General features: G+C 39.2%; 1 pseudogene across 1 annotated transcript; it reads left to right on the top strand.

Annotated features, from left to right (window-relative positions):
• Nucleotides 1-6607: 6607 nt before the first annotated feature.
• On the top strand, nucleotides 6608-7954 carry LOC307048209 (heterogeneous nuclear ribonucleoprotein H-like; annotated as a pseudogene). The gene has a single exon. The product of its transcript is annotated as a heterogeneous nuclear ribonucleoprotein H-like (transcript).
• Nucleotides 7955-27945: the final 19991 nt, after the last annotated feature.

Here is a 27945-nt window from a genome sequence, read left to right as displayed (position 1 = left end):
ATACACACATATGTGTATTTAATAGGCTCTTTATCATATCGCTTATACTCTTCTATGTTTTACTTTTTTCAATAATGGTATATTCTGGTCATCTTCAAATATTTAAAAATATTTTTGAAGAACAAATTCAAAATTAAAAATGTAAAACCCGTAAAATACCTAATATTGCACATAATTAAATATCAAGTTTTATGTTTGTAAATGCATACATTTTAATGACTGATAAATTCTTTCTTACTTATTAATTTATTCATATCTTGGTGAATGGAATACCATCTAGGCCCCAAGTAGATATGGTTAGTGTGTGGCTGGGAATATCTGCTCCAACATATCCATTTCCCTAGGCCTTAGGTTTCATTCTTACAGAATCCCAAAGAGGTTTTTGCATCTCAGTTTTATTTGCTATAGGCCATCATTGAAGCCAGGCCCACTAGCAACCAAGCAAATTGTTAGAGTCATACACAGAGACTCAACAAACATGTTAAATCTCCAATCCTAGGTAAGAGCACCTATGTTAATAAATTTGGCCAGATCCTATCTTATTTTTTTCTAATTTTTAATTGAATGAAAGATTCTTTAAATTCTATAGTGCTTTACAATTTTCAAAAGTTTCATACACATGATTTCATATAATCCCATAATAATCTCTTTTTTCTTTTCCCCTACCCCTATATTGCCCCTCCCTTCTTCCCTCTCTCCACTGGTAACCCCTAATTTGTTCTCTTATATCGGTGATTCTGTTTCTTTTTTCTTTTATTCACTGTTTGTTGTACGTGTTTAGATTCCACATATAAGTGATATCATACAGTATTTGTCTTTCTCTGTCTGACTTATTTCACTTAGCATAATACCTTCCAAGTCCATCCATGTTGCTGCAAATGGCAAAATTTCATTCTTTTTTATGGCTGAGTAGTATCCCACATCTTCTTTATACATTCATATGTAATGGACACTTAGGTTGTTTCCATACAGATCCTTCCTTACTTTTTCCCTTGGACTGACCCCTGTAGAATATACTCTAAACATGCTTCCCAGATTTCTGACAATGCAAATTGTCCTTTAACTGCTGTGTTTTCTGTGTATATGGTAATTCCTCCTCTTCAGTATATCGTGCAACTTTCCTTCTGAGCTCTACTGGGAACTAGTTATTGTTGTGGGCTTGGTGGGATCCTTGATGTGGGTCTTGAGGAGATATATATATTTTTAATTTGGGTATTATCAGCATATAAATTATATTTAAGCCATAAGATTGGTTGTGGCCACTTACTCACCAAGAAAGTGAGTTTAGACATGAAGAAAAGAGGTGGAAGGGCCAAACCCAACATTTAGAGATCAGGTTGAGGAAGATGAACCAACAAAGGAGGAACAGCCAATGAGGTAAAAGGAAAACTGATTCCTAAAAGCAAATGAAGAGTATATTCAGGGAGAAAAGAGAGATTAATGAACTGAGAATTGACCATTGGATTTGGCCACACAAAGCCCATTGTTCATGTTGGCATGCAGTTTGAGTTGAGTATTGTTGGCAAAACTGATTGGAGTAGGTTTAAGAGAATACATGGAAAGAACTTATAAAACAGAGCATACAGTCAACATTTTTGAAGAGTTTTTTTATAAAAAGAGTGGAGAACTAGAGTGGGAGCTGGAGGAAAGTGTCAACTCAAGGGACAACTCCTCTCTCTCTGTTTTAGGATGGGATGTTTTAGAGCATGTTTCTATGCTTGTGTGAATGATCCAGTAGAGACAGAAGAGTTAATGTGCAGGAGGGCATGGGGAGAATTACTAGAGTTATGTCCTTGATGAGTTGAGATGAGAAAGAATGGGATCTAGTGCTCAAATGGAGGGGTTGGCTTTAGGAGCACAGATAATTCATTTTTACAAACAGGAAGAAAGGCAGGATCTGGGCACATATATACAGTGGGTAGATGTGATAATAGTAGGAACTTGAGGAAATTCTCTTTTGAGTGCTTTTAATTTCTCAGTGCATTAGTAAGTAAGGTCAATTTGGAAACAATAATTTTGAAAAATTCACTAAAATTTTACAAAACCTAGTTTTCATTAATTAATTTTATTGAGGTATAATTGACATACAGTAAAATGTGCAGATCTTATGTGTATAGTTTGATCATTTAAGACAATTGTACACCCTCATGTAGTAAACACCCCAGTCAAGACAAACACAGGACGTTTCCATCAACACAGCAAGATGCCTCCAGCCGCTTTCTATTCAAGTCTCTCAAGTCTCTCCCTTCCACCTCCTGCTGCCCAGCAATGCCAGGCAACAACGGTTCTAATTTTTATCAGTATAGATGCATTTTTCATCTTTTAAATCTTCATATAGATGGAATAATAAAGTAGGCAGTGTTTTGTGTCTAGCTTTTTTTCTCAATACATTTTTGAAATCATCTATTTTATTATGTGTATCAATAGTTCATTATTTGTTATTGCTCAGTAGTATTCCATTGCATGAATATACCACAATGTGTATTTATTCCCCTACTGATGAACATTTGGGTTGTTTCGGGTTTGCGGCTACAATGAATAAGCTGCTATGAACATTCTTGTGCTAATCTTTTTTTTTTTAATAGATCTTTTTCTTAAAAAAATAATTTTATTTATTTATATTTTTGGCTGCATTGGGTCTTCGTTGCTGTGTGCAGGCTTTCTCTAGTTGCGGTGAGTGGCGATTACTCTTCGTTGTGGTGTGCGGGCTTCTCTTGTGGAGAACGGGCTCTAGGCCATCAGTAGTTGTGGCACGCAGGCTCAGTAGCTGTGGCTCACGGGCTTAGTTGCTCTGCGGCATGTGGGATCTTTGCGGACAAGGGCTTGAACCTGTGTCCCCTGCATTGGCAGGTGGATTCTTAACCACTGTGCCACGAGGAGAGTCCCTTTAATAGATCTTTACTGGAGTATAATTGCTTCACAATACCATGTTACTTTCTGTTTCACAACAAAGTGAATCAACCGTATGCATAGACATGTCCCCATATTCCCTTCCTCTTGAGAGTCCCTCCCATCCTCCCTATCCCACCCCTCTAGGTCATTGCAAAGCACCGAGCCGATCTCCCTGTGCTATGCTGCTGCTTCCCACCAGACAACTGTTTTACATTCCGTAGTATATATATGTCAATGCTACTCTCACTTCACGCCAGCTTCGCCCTGCCACCCCATGTCATCAAGTCCATTCTCTATGTTTACCTCTTTATTTCTGCCCTGCAACTAGGTTCATCAGTAACATTTTTTTTTAAGATTCCATATATATGTGTTAGCATATGGTATTTGGTTTTCTCTTTCTGACTTACTTCACTCTGTATGACAGACTCTAGGAACATCCACCTCACGACAGATAACTCAATTTCATTTCTTTTTATGGCTGAGTAATATTCCATTGTACATATGTGCCACATCTCCTTTATCCATTCATCTGTCGATGGACACTTAGGTTGCTTCCATGTCCTGGCTATTGTAAATAGTGCTTCAATGAATATTGTGGTACATGACTCTTTTTGAATTATGGTTTTCTCAGGGTGTATGTCCAGTAGTGGGATTGCTGGGTCGCATGGTAGTTCTATTTTTAGTTTTTTAAGGAACCACCATACTGTTTTCCATAGTGGCTGTATCAATTTACATTCCCACCAACAGTGCAAGAGGGTTCCCTTTGCTCCACACCATCTCCAGGATTTATTGTTTGTAGATTTTTCAATAATGACCATTCTGACAGGTGTGAGGTGATACCTCATTGTAGTTTTGATTTGCATTTCTCTAATAATTAGTGATGTTGAGCACCCCTTTATGTGTTTGCTGGCAATCTGTATATCGTCTTTGGAGAAATGTCTATTTAAGTCTTCTGCCCATTTTTGGATTGGGTTGTTTGTGTTTTTATATTGAGCTCCATGAACTGTTTGCATATTTTGGAGATTAATCCTTTGTCAGTTGCTTTGTTTGCAAATATACTCTCCCATTCTGAGGGTTGTCTTTTCGTCTTCTTTATGGTTTACTTTGCTGTGCAGAAGCTTTTAAGTTTCATTAGGTCCCATTTGTTTCTTTTTGTTTTTATTTCCATTTCTCTAGGAGGTGGGTCAAAAAGGAACTTGCTGTGATTTATATCATAGAGTGTTCTGCCTATGTTTTCCTCTAAGAGATTTATAGTGTCTGGCCACACATTTCAGTCTTTAATCCATTTGGAGTTTATTTTTTGTATATGGTGTTAGGGAGTGTTCTAATTTCATTCTTTTACATGTAGCTGTCCAGTTTTCCCAGCACTACTTATTGAAGAGGCTGTCTTTTCTCCAGTGTATGTTCTTACCTCCTTTATCAAAGATAAGGGGAACATATATCTGTGGGTTTATCTCTGGGCTTTCTGTCCTGTTCCATTGATCCATATTTCTGTTTTTGTGCCAGTACCATACTGTCTTGATTACTGTAGCTTTGTAGTATAGTCTGAAGTCAGGAAGGCTGATTCCTGCAGCTCCTTTCTTCTTTCTGAAGATTGCTTTGGCTATTTGGGGTCTTTTGTGTTTCCATACAAATTGTGAAATTTTTTGTTCTAGTTCTGTGAAAATTGCCGGTGGTAGTTTGATAGGGATTGCGTTGAATCTGTAGATTGCTTTGGGTAGTATAGTTCTTTTCACAAGGTTGATTCTTCCAATCCAAGAACATGGTATATCTCTCCATCTGTTTGTATCATCTTAAATTTCTTTCATCAGTGTCTTATAGTTTTCTGCATACAGGTCTTTTGTCTCCTTAGATAGGTTTATTCCTAGGTATTTTATTCTTTTTGTTGCAGTGGTAAATGGGAAGTGTTTCCGTAATTTGTCTTTCAGATTCTTCATCATTAGTGTATAGGAATGCAAGAGATTTCTGTGCATTAATTTTGTATGCTGCTACTTTACCAAATTCATTGATTAGCTCTAGTAGTTTTCTGGAAGCATCTTTAGGATTCTCTTTATATAGTATCATGTCATCTGCAAACAGTGACAGTTTTACTTCTTCTTTTCTGATTTGGATTCCTTTTATTTCTTCTTTTTCTCTGATTGCTGTAGCTAAAACTTCCAAAACCATGTTGAATAATAACGGTGAGAGTGGGCAACCTTGTCTTGTTCCTGATCTTAGTGGAAATGGTTTCAGTTTTTCACCACTGAGAATGATGTTGGCTGTGGGTTTGTCATTTATGGCCTTTATTATGTTGAGGTAAGTTCCCTCTATGCCTACTTTCTGGAGGGTTTTTATCATAAATGGGTGTTGAATTTTGTCAAGAGCTTTCTGTGCATCTGTTGAGATGACCAAATGGTTTTTATTCTTCAGTTTGTTAATATGTTTTATCACATTGATTGATTTGCGTATATTGAAGAATCCTTGCATTCCTGGGGTAAACCTCAGTTGATCATGGTGTATGATCCTTTTAATGTGCTGTTGGATTCTGTTTGCTAGTATTTTATTGAGGATTTTTGCACCTATGTTCATCAGTGATACTGGCCTGTAGTTTCCTTTCTTTGTGACATCTTTGTCTGGTTTTGGTATCAGGGTGATGGTGACATCTTAGAATGAGTTTGGGAGTGTTCCTCCCTCTGCTATATTTTGTAAGAGTTTGAGAAGGATAGGTGTTAGCTCGTCTCTAAATGTTTGATAGAATTTGCCTGTGAAGCCATCTGGTCCTGGGCTTTTGTTTGTTGGAAGATTTTCAATCACAGTTTCAATTTCAGTGCTTGTGATTGGTCTGTTTAAATTTTCTATTTCTTTCTGGTTCAGTCTCAGAAGGTTGTGCTTTTCTAAGAATTTGTCCATTTCTTCCACGTTGTCTATTGTATTGGCATATAGTTGCTTGTAGTAATCTCCTATGATCCTTTGTATTTCTGCAGTGTCAGTTGTTACTTCTCCTTTTACATTTTTAATTTGTTGATTTGAGTCTTCTCCCTTTTTTTCTTGATGATTCTGGCTAATGGTTTATTAATTTTGTTTATCATCTCAAAGAACCAGCTTTTTGTTTTATTGATCTTTGCTATCATTTCCTTCATTTCTGTTTCATTTATTTCTGATCTGATCTTTATGATTTCTTTCCTTCTGCTAACTCTGGAATTTTTTTGTTCTTTGTTCTCTAATTGCTTTAGTTGTAAGGTTAGGTTGTTTATTTGAGATTTTTCTTGTTTCTTGAGATAGGATTGTATTGTTGTAATCTTCCCCTTAGAACTGCTTTTGCTGCATCCCATAGATTTTGGGTCATGGTGTTTTCATTGTCATTTGTTTCTAGGTATTTTTTGATTTCCTCTTTGATTTCTTCAGTGATCTCTTGGTTATTTAGTAGCATATTGTTTAGCCTCCATGTGTTTGTATTTTTTTTACAGTTTTTTTCCTGTAATTGATATCTAGTTTCATAGCATTGTGGTCAGAAAAGGTACTTGATAGGATTTCAATTTTCTTAAATTTACCAAGGCTTGATTTGTGACCCAAGATATGATCTATCCTGGAGAATGTTCCATGAGCACTTGAGAAGGAAGTGTATTCTGTTGTTTTTGGATGGAATGTCTTATAAATATCAATTGATTTTCTTCTCAGCCGTGCTGAAGTTGTGTGTGGAGTCTGTTTTGATGCCAGGACCCCCTAAGAGACATTGATGTTGGGCACCGAAGGTGGCGAGGGATTCGTGGTGAAGGTCTGGGGCTTGTCTTGGTCTTGCTTGGCCGACGAAGTGCAGCGGTTATTTTCTGACTGCAAAATTCAAAATGGGGCTCAAGGTATTCGTTTCATCTACACCAGAGAAGGCAGACCGAGTGGCGAGGATTTAGTTGAACTTGAATCAGAAGATGAAGTCAAATTGGCCCTGAAAAAAGACAGAGAAACTATGGGACACAGATATGTTGAAGTATTCAAGTCAAACAACGTTGAAATGGATTGGGTGTTGAAGCATACTCGTCCAAATAGTCCTGACACAGCCCGTGATGGTTTTGTATGGCTTAGAGGACTCCCCTTTGGATGTAGCAAGGAAGAAATTGTTCAGTTCTTCTCAGGGTTGGAAATTGTGCCAAATGGGATAACATTGCTGGTGGACTTCCAGGGGAGCAGTATGGGGGAGGCCTTCGTGCAGTTTGCTTCACAGGAAATAGCTAAAAAGGCTCTAAAGAAACACAAGGAAAGAATAGGGCACAGGTATATTGAAATCTTTAAGAGCAGTCGAGTTGAAGTTAGAACTCACTATGATCCACCATGAAAACTTATGCCCATGCAGTGGCCAGGTCCCTATGACAGACCTGGGGCTGGCAGAGGGTATAACAGCACTGGAAGAGGAGCTGGCTTTGAAAGGATGAGGCATGGTGCTTATGGTGGAGGTTATGGAGGCTATGATGATTATAATGTCTATAGTGATGGCTATGGATTTGGGTCAGATAGATTTGGAAGAGACCTCAATTATTGTTTTTCAGGAATGTCAGATCACAGATATGGGGATGGTGGCTCTACTTTCCAGAGCACAACAGGACACTGTGTACACATGCAGGGATTACCTTACAGAACTACTGAGAATGACACTTATAATTTTTTTTCACCACTCAGCCCTGTGAGAGTACATATTGAAATTGGTCCTGATGGCAGAGCAAATGGTGAAGCAGATGTCAAGTTTTCAACTCATGAAGATGCTGTGACAGCTATGACAAAAGACAAAGCAAATATGCAACACAGATATGTAGAACTCTTCTTGAATTCTACAGCAGGAGCAAGCGGTGCTGCTTACGAACACAGATATGTAGAGCTCTCCTTGAATTCTACAGCAGGAGCAAGCGGTGGTGTTTATGGTAGCCAAATGATGGGAGGCATGGGCTTGTCAAACCAGTCCAGTTATGGCGGCCCAGCCAGCCAGCAGCTGAGTGGTCATTATGGAGGTGGCTATGGTGGCCAGAGCAGCATGAGTGGATATGACCAAGTTTTACAGGAAAACTCCAGTGATTTTCAATCAAACACTGCATAGGCAGCCAAGGAGCAGTGAACAGAAGCTACTACAGTAGTGGAAGCCGAGCGTCTATGGGAGTGAATGGAATGGGAGGGATGTCTAGCATGTCCAGTATGAGTGGTGGATGGGAACTGTAATTGATTCTGATCACTGACTCTTGGTCAACATTTTTTAAAAGAAAAATAAAACTTAAGTTTTAACAGTTTTGCAATACAAGATTGTGATTTATGCTTACTCTAAGTGGAAATCAGGATTGTTTTAAAGACTTAAGTTTCAGTATTTTTGAACACAAACATTCATTTAGGATGTAACTAGGTTGAGTAATCTATTACTGTTAAATAATTTTCAGCTTTTCTCAAGTTAGTTATATTGTAGGATGTATTTAAGCAGTAGGTTTTTTAGGTTAAAGCAGTTGAATTATGTTAAATGTTGCTTACACCACATTACATTGAACACTGTTTGGATGCATTGTTGAAAGACATGCTTTTTTGTAAAACTCAATATAGGAGCTGTGTCTACAATTAAAAGTGAAACATTTGGTATGTTTATTAATTCTAGTTTCATTTAATAACCTCTATGGCATGTAAGTTTAAGCTTTTTTTTAAGTTAATGGGGAAAATTTGAGACGCAATACCAGTAGTTTAGGATTTTGGTCTTGGTGTTTGTACGAAATTCTGAGGCCTCAATTTAAATCTTTTCATCGTATTGTGATTTTCCTTTTAGGTGTATTGCGCTAAGTGAAACTTGTCGAATAAGTCTTCCTTTTAAAAACTGAAAAAAAAATCAATTAAGTCCATCTTGTTTAATGTGTTATTTAAAGCTTGTGTGTTCTTAGTTATTTTCACTTTGGATGATCTGTCCATTGGTGAAAGTGGGGTGTTAAAGTCCCCTACTATGATTGTGTTACTGTTGATTTCCCCTTTTATGGCTGTTAGCATTTGCCTAATGTATTGAAGTGCTCCTATGCTGGGTGCATAAATACTTACCATTGTTATATCTTCTTCTTGGATTGATCCCTTGATCATTATGTAGTGTCCTTGTTTGTCTCTTCTAATAGTCTTTAATTTAAAGTCTATTTTGTCTGATATGAGAATTGCTACTCCAGCTTTCTTTTGATTTCCATTTGTATGGAATATCTTTTTCCATCCCTTCACTTTCCGTCTGTATGTGTCCATAGGTCTGAATTAGGTCTCTTGTAGACAGCTTATATACAGGTCTTGTTTTTGTATCCATTCAGCCAGTCTATGTCTTTTGGTTGGAGCATTTAATCCATTTACATTTAAGGTAGTTATCGATATGTATGTTCCTATTACCATTTTCTTAATTGTTTTGGGTTTGTTTTTGTAGTTCTTTTCCTTCTCTTTTGTTTCCTGCCTAGAGAAGTTCCGTTAGCATTTGTTGTAAAGCTGGTTTGGTGGTGCTGAATTCTCTTAGCTTTGCTTGTCTGTAAGGGTTTTAATTTCTCATCTGAATGAGATCCTTACTGGGTAGAGTAATCTTGGTTGTAGATTTTTCCCTTTCATCACCTAAATTTGTCCTGTCACTCCCACCTGGCCTGCAGTGTTTCTGCTGAAAAATCAGCTGACAACCTTAATGGCATTCCCTTGTGTGTTATTTGTTGCTTTTCCCTTGCTGCTTTTAATATTTTTTCTTTGTATTTTATTGTTGATAGTTTGATTAATATGTGTCTTGGCGTGTTTCTCCCTGGATTTATTCTGTATGGGACCCTCTGCGCTTTCTGGACTTGATTGACTATTTCCTTTCCCATATTAGGGAAGTTTTCAACTATAATCTCTTCAAATATTTTTCAGTCCCTTTCTTTTTCTTTTCTTCTGGGACCCCTATAATTCAAATGTTGGTGCGTTTAATGTTGTCCCAGAGGTCTCTGAGGCTCTCCTCAATTCTTTTCATTCTTTTTCTTTATTGTGCTCTTCGGTAGTTATTTCCACTATTTTATCTTCCAGGTCACTTATCTGTTCTTCTGCCTCAGTTATTCTGCTATTGATTCCTTCTAGAGAATTTTTAATTTCTTTTATTGTGTTGTTCATCTTGTTTACTCTTTAGTTCTCCTAGGTCCTTCTTAAACGTTTCTTGTATTTTCTCCATTCTATTTCCAACATTTTGGATCATCTTTACTATCATTACTCTGAATTCTTTTTCAGGTAGACTGCCTATTTCCTCTTTATTTGTTTGGGCTGGTGGGTTTTTACTTTGCTCCTTCATCTGCTGCGTATTTCTCTGTCTTCTCATTTTGCTTAACTTACTGTGTTTGGGGTCTCCTTTTCGCAGTTTGCACATTCATAGTTCCCATTGTTTTTGGTGTCTGCCCCCAGTGGGTAGGGTTGGTTCAGTGTGTTGTGTAGGCTTCCTGGCGGAGGGGACTAGTGCATGAGGCTGGATCTTGTCTTTCTGGTGGGCAAGACCACGTTCAGTCATGTGTTTTGGGGTGTCTGTGAACTTATTATGATTTTAGCCAGCCTCTCTGCTAATGGGTGGGATTGTGTTCCTGTCTTGCTAGTTATTTGGCATGGGGTGTCCAGCACTGGAGCTTGCTAGTCGTTGAGTGGAGCTGGGTCTTAGCACTGAGATGGAGACCTCAGGGAGAGCTCTTGCCAATTGATATTATGTGGGGCCAGGAGCTCTCTGGTGGTCCAATGTCCTGAACTCGGCTCTCCCACCTTAGAGGCACAGGCCTGACACCCAGCTGGAGCCCCTAGACCCTGTCATTTACATGGTGAATGTCAAGACCACTAATCTTCTCCTCGCCAACAACTCCAGAATGTCAGCTGCCAGAGTTTGATGCTCCAGTCAGGAGATTGAATGGGTCATCTCACCATTGCTGCCTCTCCAACAGGCTCAAGGATTCTCCTCTAAACACTTTGAAGAAGCAATGCTGTAGTCCAATGGGTTGGCAGGGGGGCAGTGGAGCTCCCCCCAAGAGATCCTGAGAGAACTGCAGTAATTTTCACCTGTTCCTCATCCTCCACCAGTGCTATGGTGCTGCCATAATACTTCCATACAAAGGCCCTGCGTTTCTCTTTTTGAATTATGGTTTTCTCTGGGTATATGCCCAGTAGTGGGATTGCTGGGTCATATGGTAGTTCTATTTTTAGTTTTTTAAGGAACCTCCATTCTGTTTTCCATAGTGGTTGTATCAATTTACTTTCCCACCAGCAGTGTAGGAGGGTTCTCTTTTCACCACACCCTTTCCAACATTTATTGTTTCTAGCTTTTTTTGATAATGGCCATTCTGACAGGTGTGAGGTGATACCTCATTGTAGTTTTGATTTACATTTCTCTAATAATTAGTGATGTTGAACATCTTTTTATGTGCCTCTTGGCCATCTGCATGTCTTGCTTGGTGAAATGCCTATTTAGGTCTTCTGTGCATTTTTACCTGGATTGTTTGTTTTTTTGATGTTGAGCTCCATGAGCTGTTTGTATATTTTGGAGATTAATCCTTTGTCTGTTGTTTCAGTTGAAAATATATCCTCCCATTCTGAGGGTTATCTTTTCATCTTGTTTATGGTTTCCTTTGCTGTGCAAAAGCTTTTAAGTTTCATTGAGGCCCATTTGTTTATTTTTGTTTTTATTTCTGTTACTCTAGGAGGTGGGTCAAAAAATATCTTGCTGTGGCTTATGTCAAAGTGTGTTTTTCCTATGTTTTCTTCTAAAAGTTTTATAGTGTGTGGTCTTACATTTAAGTCTTTAATCCATTTGGAGTTTATTTTTGTGTATGGTGTTGGGTTGTGTTCTAATTTCATTCTTTTACATGTAGCTGTCCAGTTTTCCCAGCATCACTTACTGAAGAGGCTGTCTTTTCTCCATTGTATGTTCTTGCCTCCTTTGTCATAAATTAGGTGCCCATATGTCCATGGGTTTATCTCTGGGCATTCTATCATGTACGATTGATCTGTATTTCTGTTTTTGTGCCAGTACCATACTGTCTTGATTACTGTAGCTTTGTGGTATAGTTTGAAGTCAGGGAGCCTGATTCTTCCAACTTCGTTTTTCTTTCTCAATTTTGCTTTGGCTATTCGGAGTCTTTTGTGTTTCCATACGAATTATAGGATTATTTTGTCCTAAATCTGTGAATAATGCCATTGGTAGTTTGATAGGGATTGCACTGAATCTGTAGATTGCTTTGGGTAGTATAATTATTTTCACAAAATAGATTCTTCCAATCTGAGAACATGGTATATTTCTCCATCTGTTTATGTCATCTTTTATTTCTTTTGTAAAAAATTTATTTATTTATTTATTTATTTATGGCTGTGTTGGGTCTTCGTTGCTGCATGCGGGCTTTCTCTAGTTGCAGCGAGCAAGGGCTACTATTTGTTGTGGTGCGTGGGCTTCTCATTGCGGTGGCTTCTCTTGTTGCGGAGCACAGGCTCTAGGCTCATGGGCTTCAGTAGTTGCACACAGGCTCTAGGCGCAGGCTCAGTAGTTTTGGCTCATGGGCTCTAGAGCTCAAGCTCAGTAGTTGTGGCTCACAGACTTAGTTGCTCCGTAACATGTGGGATCTTCCCAGACCAGAGCTCGAACCTGTGTCCCCTGCATTGACAGGCGGATTCTTAACCACTGCGCCACCAGAGAAGTCCTCTTTGATTTCTTTCATAAGTGTTTTATAGTTTTCTGAGTACAAGTCTTTCACCTCCTTAGGTAGGTTTATTCCTAGGTATTTCATTCCTTTTGTTTCAGTGGTAAATGGGAGTGTTTCCTTAATTTCTCTTTCTGATTTTTCATTGTTTGTGCATAGGAATGCCAGGGATTTCTGTGCATTAATTTTGTATCCTGCAACCTTGCCAAATTCATTGATTAGTTCTAGTCATTTTTTGGTGGCATCTTTAGGAATTTCTGTGTACAGTATCATGTCATCGGCAAATAGTGACAGCTTTACTTCTTCTTTTTCAATTTGTATTCCTTTTATTTCTTTTTCTTCTCTGATTGCTGTGGCTAGGACCTCCAAAACTATGTTGAATAAGAGTGGCAAGAGTGGGGACTTCCCTGGTGGCACAGTGGTTAAGAATCCGCCTGCCAATGCAGGGGACATGGGTTCAAACCCTGGTCTGGGAAGATCCCGTATGCCAGGGACAACTAAGCCCTTGTGCCACAACTACTGAGCCTGTGCTCTTGAGCCACGACTACTGAGCCCACATGCCACTACTACCAAAGCCCATGCCCCTAGAGCCTGTGCTCTGCAACAAGGTAAGCCACTGCAATGAGAAGCCTGTGCACTGCAACAAACAGTAGCCCCTGCTCACTGCAACTAGAGAAAGCCTGCACGCAGCAACAAAGACCTAGCGCAGCCAAAAATAAAAATAAATAAATAAATAAATTCACTAAAAACAAAAAAATGTGTGGCGAGAGTGGACATCCTTGTCTTGTTCCTGATCCTAGTGGAAATGCTTTCAGTTTTTCACCACTGAGTATGATGCTTGCTGTGGGTTTGTCATATATGGCCTTTATTATGTTGAGGAGGTTCCCTCTATGCCCATTTTTGGGAGAATTTTTAACAAAAAGCAGTGTTGAGTTTTGGCAAAACTTTTCCTGCATGTATTGAGATGATCATATGGTTCTTATGCCTTAATTTGTTGATGTGGTGTATCACATTGATTGGTTTGCGTATATTGAAGAATCCTTGCATCCCTGGGATAAATCCCACTTGATCATGGTGTATGATCCTTTTAATGTGCTGTTGTATTCTGTTGCTAGTATTTTCTTCAGGATTTTCCCATCTATGCTCATCAGTGATATTGGTGTATAATTTTCTGTTTTTGTGATATCTTTTTCTGGTTTTGGTGTCAGGGTGATGGTGGCTTTGTAGAATGAATTTGGGAGTTTCTCCCTCTGAAATTTTTTGGAAGAGTTTGAGAAGGATGGGTGTTAGCTCGTCTCTAAATGTTTGATAGAATTCACCTGTGAAGCCATCTGGTTCTGGACTTTTGTTGGTTGGAAGATTTTAAATTACGGTTTCAATTTCATTACTTGTGATAGGTCTGTTTATATTTTCTAATTCTTCCTGCTTCAGTATTAGAAAATTGTAGCTTTCCAATAATTCATTCATTTCTTCATGGTTGTCTATTTTATTGGCATATAGGTGTTTGTAGTAGTCTCTTATAATCCTTTGTATTTCTGCAGTGTAAGTTGTGCTTTCTCCTTTTTCATTTCTAATTTTATTGATTTGCGTCCTCTCTTTTTTTTTTCTTGATGAGTCTGGCTAAGGGTTTGTCAATTTTATCTTCTCAAAGAACCAGCTTTTAGTTTTATTGAGCTTTGCTACTGTTTTCTTAGTTTCTATTTCATTTATTTCTGCTCTGATCTTTATGATTTCTTTCCTTCTCCTGACTTTGGGTTTTCTTTGTTATTCTTTCTCTAGTTGTTTTAAGTGCAGTGTTAGATTGTTTATTTGAGATTTTTTTTGTTTCTTGAGGTGAGATTGAATTGCTATAGACTTCCCTCTTTGAACTGCTTTTGCTGTGTCCCATAAGTTTTGGGTCATAGTGTTTTCATTGTCATTTGTTTCTATGTATCTTTCCTTGATTTCTTCAGTGATCTCTTGCTTATTTACTAGTGCACTGTTTAGCTTCCATGTATTTGTGTTTTTTATAGTTTTTTTTTCTGTAATTGATTTCCAATCCCATAGTGTTGTGGTCAGAAAAGATACTTGATACAATTTCAATTTTCTCAAATTTTTCAAGTCTTGATTTGTGACCCAAGATATGATCTATCCTGGAGAATGTTCCATGTGCACTTGAGAAGAAAGTGTATTCTGCCACTTTTGGGTGGAGTGTTTTACAAATATCAATTCGATTTATCTGGTCTATTGTGTCATTTAAAGCTTGTGTTTCCTGATTTATTTTCTGTTTGGATGATCTGTCCATTGGTGTAAGTGGGGTGTTAAATTCCCCTACTATTATTGTGTTACTGTCGATTTCTCCTTTTCTGGCTGTTAGCATTGGCCTTATGTATTGAGGTGCTCCTATGCTGGGTGCATAAACATTTATAACTGTTATATCTTCTTCTTGGATTGATCCTTTGATCATTATGCAGTGTCCCTGCTTATCTCTTGTAACAGTCTTTATTTTAAAGTCTATTTTATCTGATACGAGTATTGCTACCCCAGCTTTCTTTTGATTTCAATTTGCATGGAATATCTTTTTCCACCCCTTCACTTTTAGTCTGTATGTGTCCCTAGGTCTGAAGTGGGTCTCTTGTAGACAGCGTATATATGGGTCTTGTTTTTGTATCCATTCAGCCAGTCTGTGTCTTTTGGTTGGGGCATTTAATCGATTTCCATTCAAGGTTATTATCGATATGTATGTTCCTGTTACCATTTTCTTAATCGTTTGGGTTTGCTTTTGTGGGTCTTTTTCTTCTCTTGTGTTTCCCACTTAGAGAAGTTTCTTTAGCATTTGTTGTAAAGCTGGTTTGGTGGTGCTGAATTCTCTTATCTTTGGTTGTCTGAAAAGGTTTTGATTTCTCCATTGAATCTGAGTGAGATCCTTGCTGGGTAGAGTAATCTTGGTTGTAGGGTTTTCCCTTTAATCACTTTAAGTATATCCTGCAACTCCTTTCTGGTCTGCAGAGTTTCTGCTGAGAAATCAGCTGATAATCTTATGGGGATTCCTTTGTATGTTATTTTTTGTTTTTCCTTTGCTGCTTTTAATATTTTTTCTTTGAATTTAATTTTTGTTAGCTTGATTAATATGTGTCTTGGTGTGTTTTTCCTAGGGTTTATCCTGTATGGGACTCTCTGTGCTTCCTGGATTTGGGTGACTATTTCCTTTCCCATGTGAGGGAAGTTTTCAACTATAATCTCTTTGAATATTTTCTCAGACCCTTTCATTTTCCTCTTCTTCTTCTAGGACCCCTATAATTTGAATGTTGGTGCATTTAGTGTTGTCCCAGAAGTCTCTGAGATTGTCTTCAATTCTTTTCATTCTTTTTTCTTTATTCTGCTCCTTGGCAGTTATTTGCACCATTTTGTCTTCCAGCTCACTTATTCGTTCTTCTGCCTCAGTTATTCTGTTATTGATTCCTTCTAGTGTATTTTTCATTTCAGTTACTGTGTTCTTCATCTCTGTTTGTTTGTTTCTTTGTTCTTCTAGATCTTGTTAAACATTTCTTGTATTTTCTCAATCCATGCCTCCATTCTATTTCCGAGATTCTGGATTATCTTTACTATCATTACTCTGAATACTTTTTCAGGTAGAATGCCTATTTCCTCTTCATTTATTTGGTCTTGTAGGTTTTTACCTTGCTTCTCATCTGTGACTTTTTTTTTGCTGTCCCTTTTTTTTTTTTTTGAGTGGGATTGTTTTCCTGTTTTACTGGTTGTTTGGCCTGAGGCTTCCAACGCTGGAGTTTGTAGGCTATTGTGTAGAGCTGGGTCTTGGTGCTGAGAAGAGGAACTCTGTGAGACCTCAGTCTGATTAATGTTTCCTGGTGTCTGAGGTTCTCTGTTCATCCAGTGGTTCAGACTCAGAACTCCCACCACAGGAGTTTTGGCCTGACCCCAGGCTTGTGAACCAAGATCCCACAAGCTGCATGGGGTGGCAAAAAAAAAAAGAGGAGAGAGAAGAGTAACAAAATAAAAAATAAAATTAGACCAGGAAACTAACAGATATGTTAGAAAGAATGTAAAAATAAAAATATAGATGAATCAACAACTGGAAGGTACATCAGTACCACAATAGTAAAAATTTGGAAGAGGGAAAAGAAAAAAAAGAAGAGAGAGGGGGAAGGCCTTGGCTGTGGAGAGTGGGACCTAAGCAAGGGTGAGGTTTGGGCAGTGGGTGGGGCCTCTGCTTAGGACCCACAGGGCTGGAAAAGGCCCTGGGGGCTGTGGCAGGTGGGCCTTAGGCTCAAGGAACAGAAGGGGCCCAGGTGTGCCCCCCACCCCTGGTCTCAGAGGGCAGGGTACCTCACCTAGGAGCTCAGCAGGCTACCTGGGCCTGAGTGGGTGGAGCAATCGCCCTCTGCTCCTCTCCCACTCCTCCTGGAGGGCCCCTCCCGCCTGCCTCTCCTGATGTCTGTCAATGTTTTTGACAACTGCTTTTTAACTCAAAAATCTATACATTGGGACAGATCTTTTCCCTGAGTGGCAGATTCATATACCCAGTTGCCTACCTGAATGATTTCTAGGTTCCTCAAATCAAAATGTCCCCAACTGAACTATCCCCCTAACCTGATCCTTCTCTAATATCTCCCCTCTCAGCAGCAGCATGACTATCCACCCAATAGCCCCTGCTAGAAACTACTAGTCAGTCTTAACTCCTCCTCTCCCTTTTCTGCAGTGTCTAATCATTCATCGTGTCCTATTTTTTTAAAATCAATTATTTATTTATTTATTTATGGCTGCGTTGGGGGGGCTACTCTTCGTTGCGGTGCACTGGCTTCTCATTGCGGTGGCTTTTCTTGTTGCAGAGCACAGGCTCTAGGCGCGCAGGCTTCAGTAGTTGTTGCACACGGGCTCAGTATTTGTGGCTCGTGGGCTCTCGAGAGCAGGCTCATTAGTTGTGGAGCATGGGCTTAGTTGCTCTGCGGCATGTGGGATCTTCCTGGACCAGGGCTCGAACCCGTGTCCCCTGAATTGGCCGGTGGATTTTTAACCACTGCGCTACCAGGGAAGTCCCACCATATGCCCTTGATTGTCTCCTAAATGTCTTTTTTTTGGTAAATATTTTGAATCTACCCACTTACCTATGCTACAGTACAATCCATTATCTACATACAAGAAATTTTTTCCTGAATTTTTTCAAATCAGATTTTCTCAAATCTGATCATCTATTTCCTGTTAAACTTTTCTATAATATTCTGACTTACCTTTAGGATAAAAGCCAACCCCCTTAGCATGGTTTACAGTCATTATCCAGGCCCAGACTATCTTTCTAGCCTGGTCTCCAAGTTCCAGCTACAGTGAACTTTTTTTTTTCTTTTTAGGTCACACTGCATGGCCTGTGGGATCTTAGTTCCCTGACCAGGGATTGAACCCACGGCCTTGGCAGTGAAAGTGCAGCGTCTTAAGCACTGGACCGCCAGGGAATTCCCAAACATATTTCTATTCTTCAAATGTCCTATATTTCTTCTGAGGCTTATAAGAGCTCTTCAGTTTGTCTAGAACACTCTCTCCCCTCCTTTTGTTTGCCTGGCTAATTCTTAGCAACCTTTTAGGTCTCAGTTAAGAATTTAATTTCTGGCTTATCCTCTTTGACCCCTAAAATAAGCTAGTTCCCTCTACTATATGCTTCATGCACACATTGATGATTATAATTACTTGTTGAATTTTCTTTGTTTCCCACTAACTCCTGGACAACAGTTTTGTTCACTGTTGCATTTCCAACACTTATCACATAGTAATGGCTCAATAAATACTTGTTAAATGAATGAATGAATGAATGATGTTTAATAGGCTTTAATGTCCACTGCCCATATTTTATAGCACAACTTCTTCATTTGGAACTCTTATTTTGATTTCTTTCTTAATTAGCTGAATACGTACTTAAGATTTCCTTAAAGAAGCGAACATGAATGGTATGCTTATTCTGAAATCTCTCATTTTTCTCTTGCTGTTACACATGAACACATTGGCTCACACTTTGTTCATACTTACACAATAGCTTGGATTTCAAATTGTATCCCTGAAAATTTGTTACAAAGTCTGTTATAGTGGAAGCTCTAAATGAGGACTACCAGATTTTTGGTCATTTATAAGTAATCTGTTTTAGTGTGCCTAATGCCTATAAAATCCTTGTTATCTAATTTTTTCCCCAAGGTATGTCTAGATGTGAGTCTTCTTCCATTAATTTCATTAATTTATTTTTAAGTTTTCTGTAAGGTCTGGACATTTTTATTCAATTTGTCTTTGATTTACTATTACTTCTGTCCAAGTTCTTTTGGGTTACTCTTCAGACATACTCATAATTCTCAGTTTGGGTTTTATCTCATCTTCTCTTCTTTTGTCCTTCTGAATATGTTTTGGACAGGCCATAACTTCTTGCTTTCTTATTGAGGGTGTCAAACAGTTTTCTAAATGAAAATCACTTTCAGAAATAAGTAAAACTCTGAATCTTCTGGACTATGTTCATTTTCCTTTTTCTATATTATTTTTCATATTTCTCTTGGGTGAGAAAAGGGCTTGGGTATCCAATATGGACCAGGGTTCCCAGGATTTGAGGCAAGTTGTATGCCAGTAGGCAGGGCTGGTCACTAGCTGTGGGTAGGGAGCAAAAGGTAACCCAAGTCTAAGAGCTTTGCAGTCTTGAGAAGCAGACAATAATCTGAAACATGAAATCTGTGGGATAAGGTGAACCAAGAACTGGATCTTTTTCAAAGATTGTCAGGCAATGGGCCTCCCTGGTGGCACAGTGGTTGAGAGTCCGCCTGCCAATGCAGGGGACACGGGTTCGTGCCCTGGTCCGGGAAGATCCCACATGCTGTGAAGTGGCTGGACCCGTGAGCCATGGCCACTGAGCCTGCACATCCGGAGCCTGTGCTCCGCTATGGGAGAGGCCACAGCAGTGAGAGGCTCGCGTACCGCAAAAAAAAAAAAAAAGATTGTCAGGCAAGATTGACCTTAGTTAGTAGGTGCTGGAGACAAAGCCAGGAACGCTAACCTGTGGAAATAAAACACATGAACATGTGATAGCTTTTCATAGTGCTAGATTTGGTGGAAATTATTAAGACCTTAAGTCAGTTTGGACAGTTTTCTCTGCTCTTTGTTTTCTCATCTACAGGCAGTATACTCTTCATATGCCCAGGAGGAAGTATGGATTTCCTTTGGCTCTACTCTTAGATCTTTAGCTAGAGGCCAGATTAGTATGCCCATGTCCAGGGTAGCCCCAGTGTTTCTTCTTACCTTGCTCTGCTATACTTCGATGGGACATTGTGGTCCTAATGTTACTGCCTGAGGGATAGGAACTAACTGATTCTCTGACAAAACAAACCAGTGGAATTCATGATCTGCTATCAGCTCAGAAAACACTGTGACCAGCACTCTGTCTGTAGACTTTTTTTTTAAAAATAAATTTATTTATTTATTTAATTTATTTTATGGCTGTGTTGGGTCGTTGTTGCTGTGTGTGGGCTTTTCATTGTCGTGGCTTCTCTTGTTGTCGAGCACGGGCTCTAGGCACGCAGGCTTCAGTAGTTGTGGCACGTGGGCTCAGTAGTTGTGGCTTGTGGGCTCAGTAGTTGTGGCACACGGGCTTATTTGTTCCGCAGCATGTGGGATCTTCCCGGACCAGGGCTCAAACCCGTGTCCCCTGCATTGGCAGGCAGATTCTTAACCACTGTGCCACAAGGGAAGCCCTGTCTGTAGACTTTGTTCATAGGGACAAATCTGCCAGACCACAATGGACCACTACCCTGCTTCTTCATTCCCACTCCATCCTTTCCCGATGAACTTTGGAAGTCGCAGTCTTCAGAAATACACAGAAAGATGCTAGCCTCTAACAGTGCTATAACCAAAAAGCATGATTTGAGATTTTGTAGGCAAAAGAGGGCTGATTGCTCAGTTTGCAGCTCTGTATGGATCCTGGCTTTCTGAGTCACCAAGCCAACAATCGGGGAAGGACGCCCAGACATCCTACCTTTTTTCAGAGGGTTGGATCTGCTCTGACTCATGAAGCAGACTATGGGTGAGCCACCAAATGTTTTTCTGAATTCAACTCCATTGGCCTCATAAATCAGGATAATTCCTCTTGGCAGTCAGCAACCTGTCAGTCTTCATGTTCTGCACTGGTATACATTTTATCATTTTTCTTTGTCTTTTAATGTAGGCAGCAGTTGGGAGAGGCTGAGTCAGGGGCTGCCAAATAACACTTAAAACTAGAAATGTCTCATTGATTTTTATTACAATTGCATCAGTCTGTTCTCATTCCATCGAGCCTCTGATTGCGGTATTTCCCAGGGCACAGTCTTTGGCTGGCTGTTCAGTCTGCATTCTCCTTCAGAGGATTAATCATCTCTTACACCTTTACATCTGATACCTGATGACTCTCAAACTTCTGCCTCTAGTCCTGTCTTCTCACCTAAATTGTGATTCTTTATTTTCTGATTAAAAGACATTTCTACTTGTCCACTTCACAAAATTCTTATGTCCCTGAAAGATGTACTTCTACCCTAATTATTAAAACTGCTAAACTAGCAGAACCCAAAGTCATGGCGACAGGAAAGAAACACTTTGTGAAAGGGTCATTGGTTAAACTGTGGGCGGCATAACCACCATTTCTACTATTTTGGTTCCTGGAGAGGAGAAAGGACATTATACACACACACACATGCACACACACACACACACGTGTGTGTGTGTGTATATATATATATATATATATATTTTTTTTTTTTTTTTTTTTTTTGCCACACTGCGCGGCTTGTGGGATCTTAGTTCCCCAACCAGGGTTCAAATCCAAGCCCTTAGCAGTGAAAGCACAACATCCTAACCATTGGACTACCAGGAAATTCCCAGGGCATCATATATTAATCAAAGGTTTAGAGAACTTATTTCATCCTGCAGGACCACACCGTCTTCACATCTCAATATAGCATGATCCCCCAGTTGGCAAGGTAACTGAGTTTTTAATAGCCATGTCACTGTTCTATAAGATCAGTACCAACTGGGGCCTCCCTGGTGGCGCAGTGGTTGAGAGTCCGCCTGCCGATGCAGGGGATACGGGTTCGTGCCCCGGTCTGGGAGGATCCCATATGCCGCGGAGCGGCTGGGCCCGTGAGCCATGGCTGCTGAGCCTGCGCATCCGGAGCCTGTGCTCCGCAACGGGAGAGGCCACAACAGTGAGAGGCCCGCATACCACAAAAAAAAAAAAAAAAAAAAAAGATCAGTACCAACTGCTTCTGAGTGATGGGATGCAAGATAAGACCTGTAAATCCAATGGATATCATACTATTGACTTACAGAGCTCTTTTTTGTCTGCAGCAGTGTTATGGAAAATTCACATCATATAAAATGTTTTCAGTTGCACGAAACAGAGTATCCACTAAGTTATAGTTCTTGAAGTTTTTCTCACAGGGAGATACTTCTTTCACACTGCTCTTCAGCGTTCACCTAAATGGAGCTGAATGTCACAGAAGTCCTTTTAGGGCAAGAGCTACCATATCGTACAGAGCTTTCTATAAACTTTGTGAGATTTTTTTTTTTCCCCTCTGCAGGCAAGTGATCAGAAGCAAATAACCATGAAGCCACAGAAATGGGTTGTGGGAGGTATGTCAGTGAAGTCAGAAACATCATGCTGGGAGTGTGACCCACCTATTTGTATGACTTCCTTGTGACTTTGGGACCTGCTTGGGTGTAGTTCTGTTTACATTGTTTCCCCTTGATGATGGTGTGCTGATGCTTGACTTTATGTCTAGTTAGATAATATTAAGTTTATGATGAATACAAGTATCTCATGGGCATGCATTCAGTACCCACCAGGGATCAATATCTACTAAGGCTCAGTATAGCAAGCCACAGGCTGTTTCTTTAAAAAGTGACATATAGGGCCTCCCTGGTGGCGCAGTGGTTGAGAGTCCGCCTGCCGATGCAGGGGATACGGGTTCGTGCCCCGGTCTGGGAGGATCCCATATGCCGCGGAGCGGCTGGGCCCGTGAGCCATGGCTGCTGAGCCTGCGCATCCGGAGCCTGTGCTCCGCAACGGGAGAGGCCACAACAGTGAGAGGCCCGCGTACCACAAAAAAAAAAAAAAAAAAAAAAAAAAAAAAAAAAAAGTGACATATATATGTATATACATATATTTTTTTATTATATTTTATACAATATATTATATCTTATATATTATATAATTTTTAATAAGAGAGCATAGATTTGTTTTGCTTTAAAGTCCTGGTATGATTCTCCTAACAAACTTTGGCACATTCTCTATATAACATAATCAAATGCATTTCGAACACCACTGGCACAGAACTACTTGCACTTTAGCGTCAATAAGTTGGGATATTTTCTCTAAAATGAACATCAGGTTGCTACTCTACCTACCACTAAGAAAGAGACACAATGCTTGGTGAGCCCCCTTGGATTTTAGAGGCAACATATGCCACGTGGGTATGCTGCTCTGACCCATTTTCAGGTTAACGCAAAAGGTTCTCAGCTTTGAGAGGGCTTCAAAGCAAGAGGAGTTTCTCTAGCTGATCAAGGCAGGTCCAGGAGCTGTATGGAGATGATGGAAAGTTCTAATAGGGGAATCAAAATGGAGGCATCCTATATTTTGGGAGAAAAACTACTCTCTTTTTGGCAAGTAGCTACTCTATTTTTGATAAGCAACTCTTGTTTTGATACCGGTCTCTTATAGAGACTGAATATCTGACCATAAGATACCAGGGGGCCATGAATTCTGAGGAGCCCTCCATAAACCAAGCCATAAAGTCTGATGTTCCCAGCAGCATTCCATCATCAAGAGAAAGTGCTTTATTTATGGCCATGAACAAGCAAAGTAAGTAACATTTACAGCATTTTCTGCTGCTTTTTCCTTAGCCCATACCTAGGGCTTCATGTGGAATTCTCTATGATCATTCACTGAGGAGAAAAAAAAAATCCCATCCTGGCTTACATATATTCAGGTTTTACAACCAGAAGGCTTACAGTTCTATTCAGCCAGAAGAACAGATCAGAGGCTTAATTTTGAACAAATTGAGTTTGAGACATGTATTATTCATCCAAGTGGTGATGTCTTCAGTTGGATACATGACTGGATTTTAGGGAGTAGGATCAGGCTACAGTTCCATTTAGAGGTGATCCTGAAAGGCAGTGGAAGAGAGAACCCCTCCTACCCCATCAATTAAATTTTAAGCAGGTCATTGCATTGTTCACTTTGCTTAGAAAAAGAGGTGACGAGGTAAATATGTACACTGATTCATGGACAATAACTAATAGTTGTGATGAACGGTCAGAGACTTGGAAGTAAAATAATTGAAGAGTGGCTTACAAAGAGTTTTAGAAAAGCAGTATGAGGGCACATTTCTCAGAATGGGCCCGGAATGTTAGAATATTTATGTCCCATGAGAATGCTCACTGAAGAAGCCCACTTCAGAGGAAGATCTCAATAATCAGGTAGACAAAATGTCCAATACTATAGATGAAACTCGGCCTCTTTTCCCATTCAACCAAGTATTTGCTGAGTGAGCTCATAAACACCTAGATTCAGTAATTGTCAACATTGTGTTACATATGCTTTATTTCTCTTTCAGTTTCACTATTCATATACACATGCACACACTTTTTTTTTTTTGCTGTTCCTTTGAGGGTTAGTTGGAGACATCAGAACACTTCCTTCCTAAATAATTCAACATGCATCAGTTATGATACATATACTATGTAACCACAATGCAATTTTCACACTCAGGATAATTCACATTGGTGTATATATCCAGTCTATTTTTAAATTTCCTCAATTGTCCCAATAATGTTTTTATAGCTGTTTTAAAAAATTTGAAACAGCAGCCAATCTAGGAATTTGCATCACACTTAGTAGTCATGTCTCTTAACATTTTGAGGTCTAGAACAGTTCCCCAGCTTCTTTGTTTTTACTTTATAGCATTGATAGTTTTAAAGAGTCCATGCCAGTTGTTGATAAATGTCTTCTAAATGAATGCATAATAGTCTCCTCAAAATGTTTTTGCTTCCTGTACCTACAGCTCTGAGCTCTGATTATTTATTAGTCTGAGAAAGCAAGAGAAGAATGCTTCTCCCAGGGAATACAACAGTAGATTAATCAAATTTGAAACTCAGATGCTTATCTGGTCATTTCAGGTCACTTTTAACACTGGTCCAATTGACAAAAAAAGGGGGGGGGAATTATGATGGTTTATTGAGGTAATTGATTTGGGATATCGGGGAAAAAAGGATTGCTACTCCAAAATGGGGGAAGGAGTAGTATAGATGGAGACCAGGTGATCATTTGGAGCTCCTGCTGTTATTGACATATTCAGAGGTATAAGGTAATGGAAGACTACAGCAAATTATACAGGCAGGACCACCAAAGGTTCAGATCTTTCAGGTATGAAGGATGAGTATCTGGTGAATATCTGGCTAAAGGCAATGAGAATGTGCAGTCTTCCTTTAAGAAGGAAGTTCATAAATATCTCCTATGCTCTCATGACCATTTTCAGGAAGAAGAACTGTAGCATAGATCTGTATTTTCTCCCCTGCTGTGTCACATCAGAGAAAGAGTCAAAGGTTTCATAATGACTTTTTTTTTAATTAATTAATTTATTTTTGCCTGTGTTGGGTCTTCGTTGCTGTGCACAGGCTTTCTCTAGTTGCAGCGAGTTGGGGGCTACTCTTCGTTGTGGTGCAAGGGTTTCTCACTGCCGTGGCTCCTCTTGTTGCAGAGCACGGGCTCCAGGTGCGCAAGCTTCGGTAGTTGTGGCTCATGGGCTCTAGAGCGCAGGCTCAATAGTTCTGGTGCATGGGCTTAGTTGCTCCACGGCATGTGGGGTCTTCCCAGACCAGGGATCGAACCCAAGTCTCCTGCATTGGCGGGTGGATTCTTAACCACTGCGCCCCAGGGAAGTCCTTCATAATGATTTTTGACTCTACATCATCTAGCTCCTGATCTCATCTTCTATTACTCTCACCATCACCGGTTTTCTTCCTCAGGGCTTCAGTGCTTGCTGTTCCCCTTGTCTCAATTTTTCTTCCCCACATACCTGCATAACTCATATCTTATCTCATCTCATCATCTCTTTTAGGTCTTTATTCAATGTCAACTTCTCAACAAGGCCATCTTTGGTTACCCTGTCTAAATCTGCAACTCTATTGCTCTTCCATATATTTCCTTCCCCCACCCATTTTATTTTTCTTCTCATCACTATCTAAACGATATTTATTGCCTGTCACTCCTAATAGAAAGTTTGTTCACAGCTGTAACTCCAGTGTATAGAGGAGTGCACATGGTAAGTATTCAATAAACAATTGTTGGGACTTCTCTGGTGGTCCAGTGGTTAAGACTTCACCTTCCAATGCAGGGGGTGCAGGTTTGATCCCTGGTTCGGGAGCTAAGATCCCACGTGCCTCGGGACCAAAAAACCAAAACATAAAACAGAAGCAATATTGTAACAAATTCAATAAAGACTTAAAAAATGGTCCACATCAAAAAAAATTTTTTTAAAAATGAACAATTGTTGAGTTAAGTAATAAAGTATATATTTATCTTTTAAAATTATTTAAAAATATTTTCTCTCTATTTCCCCACTATTTTATATTGGATGTGTAGTTGGTGTCTGTCTTTATAAATTAGTCTAGAGGTTACAGAATATTGTGATGGGATAATGAAAGGATTAAAGGAACAATAGACATTGCTCAGGAACTGTGGACTTGAAGTTGAATGAACTAATTCAATGGTTGGTAAACTTTTTCTGTAAATGGTCAGATACGAAATATTTTTGGCTTTGTGAACATACAGTCTCTTGCCACTGTTCAACTTTGACATTGCAGAACATAAGCAGCCATAGATTATGTGTAACAAATGGGAATGGCTGTGTTCCAATACAACTTTACTTACAAGAACAACTTACAAAAAATTGTTTACCACCCCCTGCACCAAATGATGATGTCCCCATTTTGGGGAGATGGAGAACATGTTTTCAGTTGTTGAAGGGTATATTGCAGTATATTGAGCAGAAGTAGTTAGTGGTATAAGAACAGGAAGAAGTATGTTTGCGTCTGTTGGGCAGTTACAAGAGTGAATTGCAGTGACATTTGCCTTTTTCTTTTTGGCTGCCTAGTATTTGAAGCTCTTTTGTATATATACAGGGCTTCCATCTTGTATTAGAGAAGCTGACTATTCCAGACACTTGCTCTTCCAGCACCCTTTGCATTTATGGCACCAATCAGAGGCACTCTCCTAGAACATTTAGCAGGTGCTAGTGGTAATGAGACTATGAGAAACTCAGGGGAAATTGCTGAAAGGTCAACTCCCTGGAGCAGAGTGGTAGAATTGTCTTTTGGTGACACAGTGTCTGGTGTTAATGGTATTGGTGGTGCAGGTTGTTGCAAATATTGCTTTGTGTAAGCAGGAATAGTGCCCTCACTGTACCAATCCTAATTGTTGTTATGAGCATCACTTAAGGCTAGGTATACCAGTGTCTGGTTCTCCAATTCTCCAGTAGATTCTATAAGTTATCCAACATCTTTTCAATAAACTCCTTTTCTATTTGAATCAGCCAGAGTTGATTTCTATTGCCTAGAACTAATAACTCAGATTAAAATACATTCTTTCTACATTTACCAAATAATCCTTTGACACAGTCATGAAGCTCTTTTTATAAATGAGTATCAGCTAGATTAAATAATTTTCCCTTGGGTTTTTCATTTCAATTAAGGTATTTTTTAGTTTCTAAAAGATCTAGTTGGTTTTCTTAATCTGCCTTAAAAAATAATATCTTATGGCCCTTTCCTACTATAGTTCCTTCCTGCATTTCTTTAAATAGCGCTAGATTTATGGTATCTAGAGTTTATGAATAGTACAACTCTACATCACTACTTTTCTTCAAAATGTCAACATGATAGCTCCAATTTAACTTGAGAGGTGCTATTTTAATTTGAGTACTTCAAAGATATTCTCATTACTTCACTACCAAGACACACACACACACACACACACACACACACACAATCTGTCCTCTTATTAAACCAAATCTCTTCCAATACTTATTTAAAAATTCAGCTCCCTTTTTTCTAATTCCTCTTGTGCTTAATTTCTAAACTGCATAAATTATCAGGTTATTTTGTACTTCCACAGTACTATTTGGGTAATATGGTCTTTTAAAGCAATTGTTTAATATATTGATTGATTGACTATATTGCCAGCTTTTGTACCCAAGGACAATATACTCAAGGACCTACATAGAGGTTGCTCAAAAATTATTTGTTGATTGACTTTTTCTGCCATCCACTAGGTAGTTCCTCCCACTGAGGACTCTATTTATTTATTTATTTTTTGAGGACTCTATTTAATATTCAAAATGGTAACAGGAAGGAGGCCCTGAATGGG

The sequence above is a fragment of the Hyperoodon ampullatus genome (assembly GCF_949752795.1).
Source record: "Hyperoodon ampullatus genome assembly, chromosome: 2".
Lineage (NCBI taxonomy): Eukaryota > Metazoa > Chordata > Mammalia > Artiodactyla > Ziphiidae > Hyperoodon > Hyperoodon ampullatus.
This window is presented reverse-complemented; position numbering and strand designations above follow the sequence as displayed.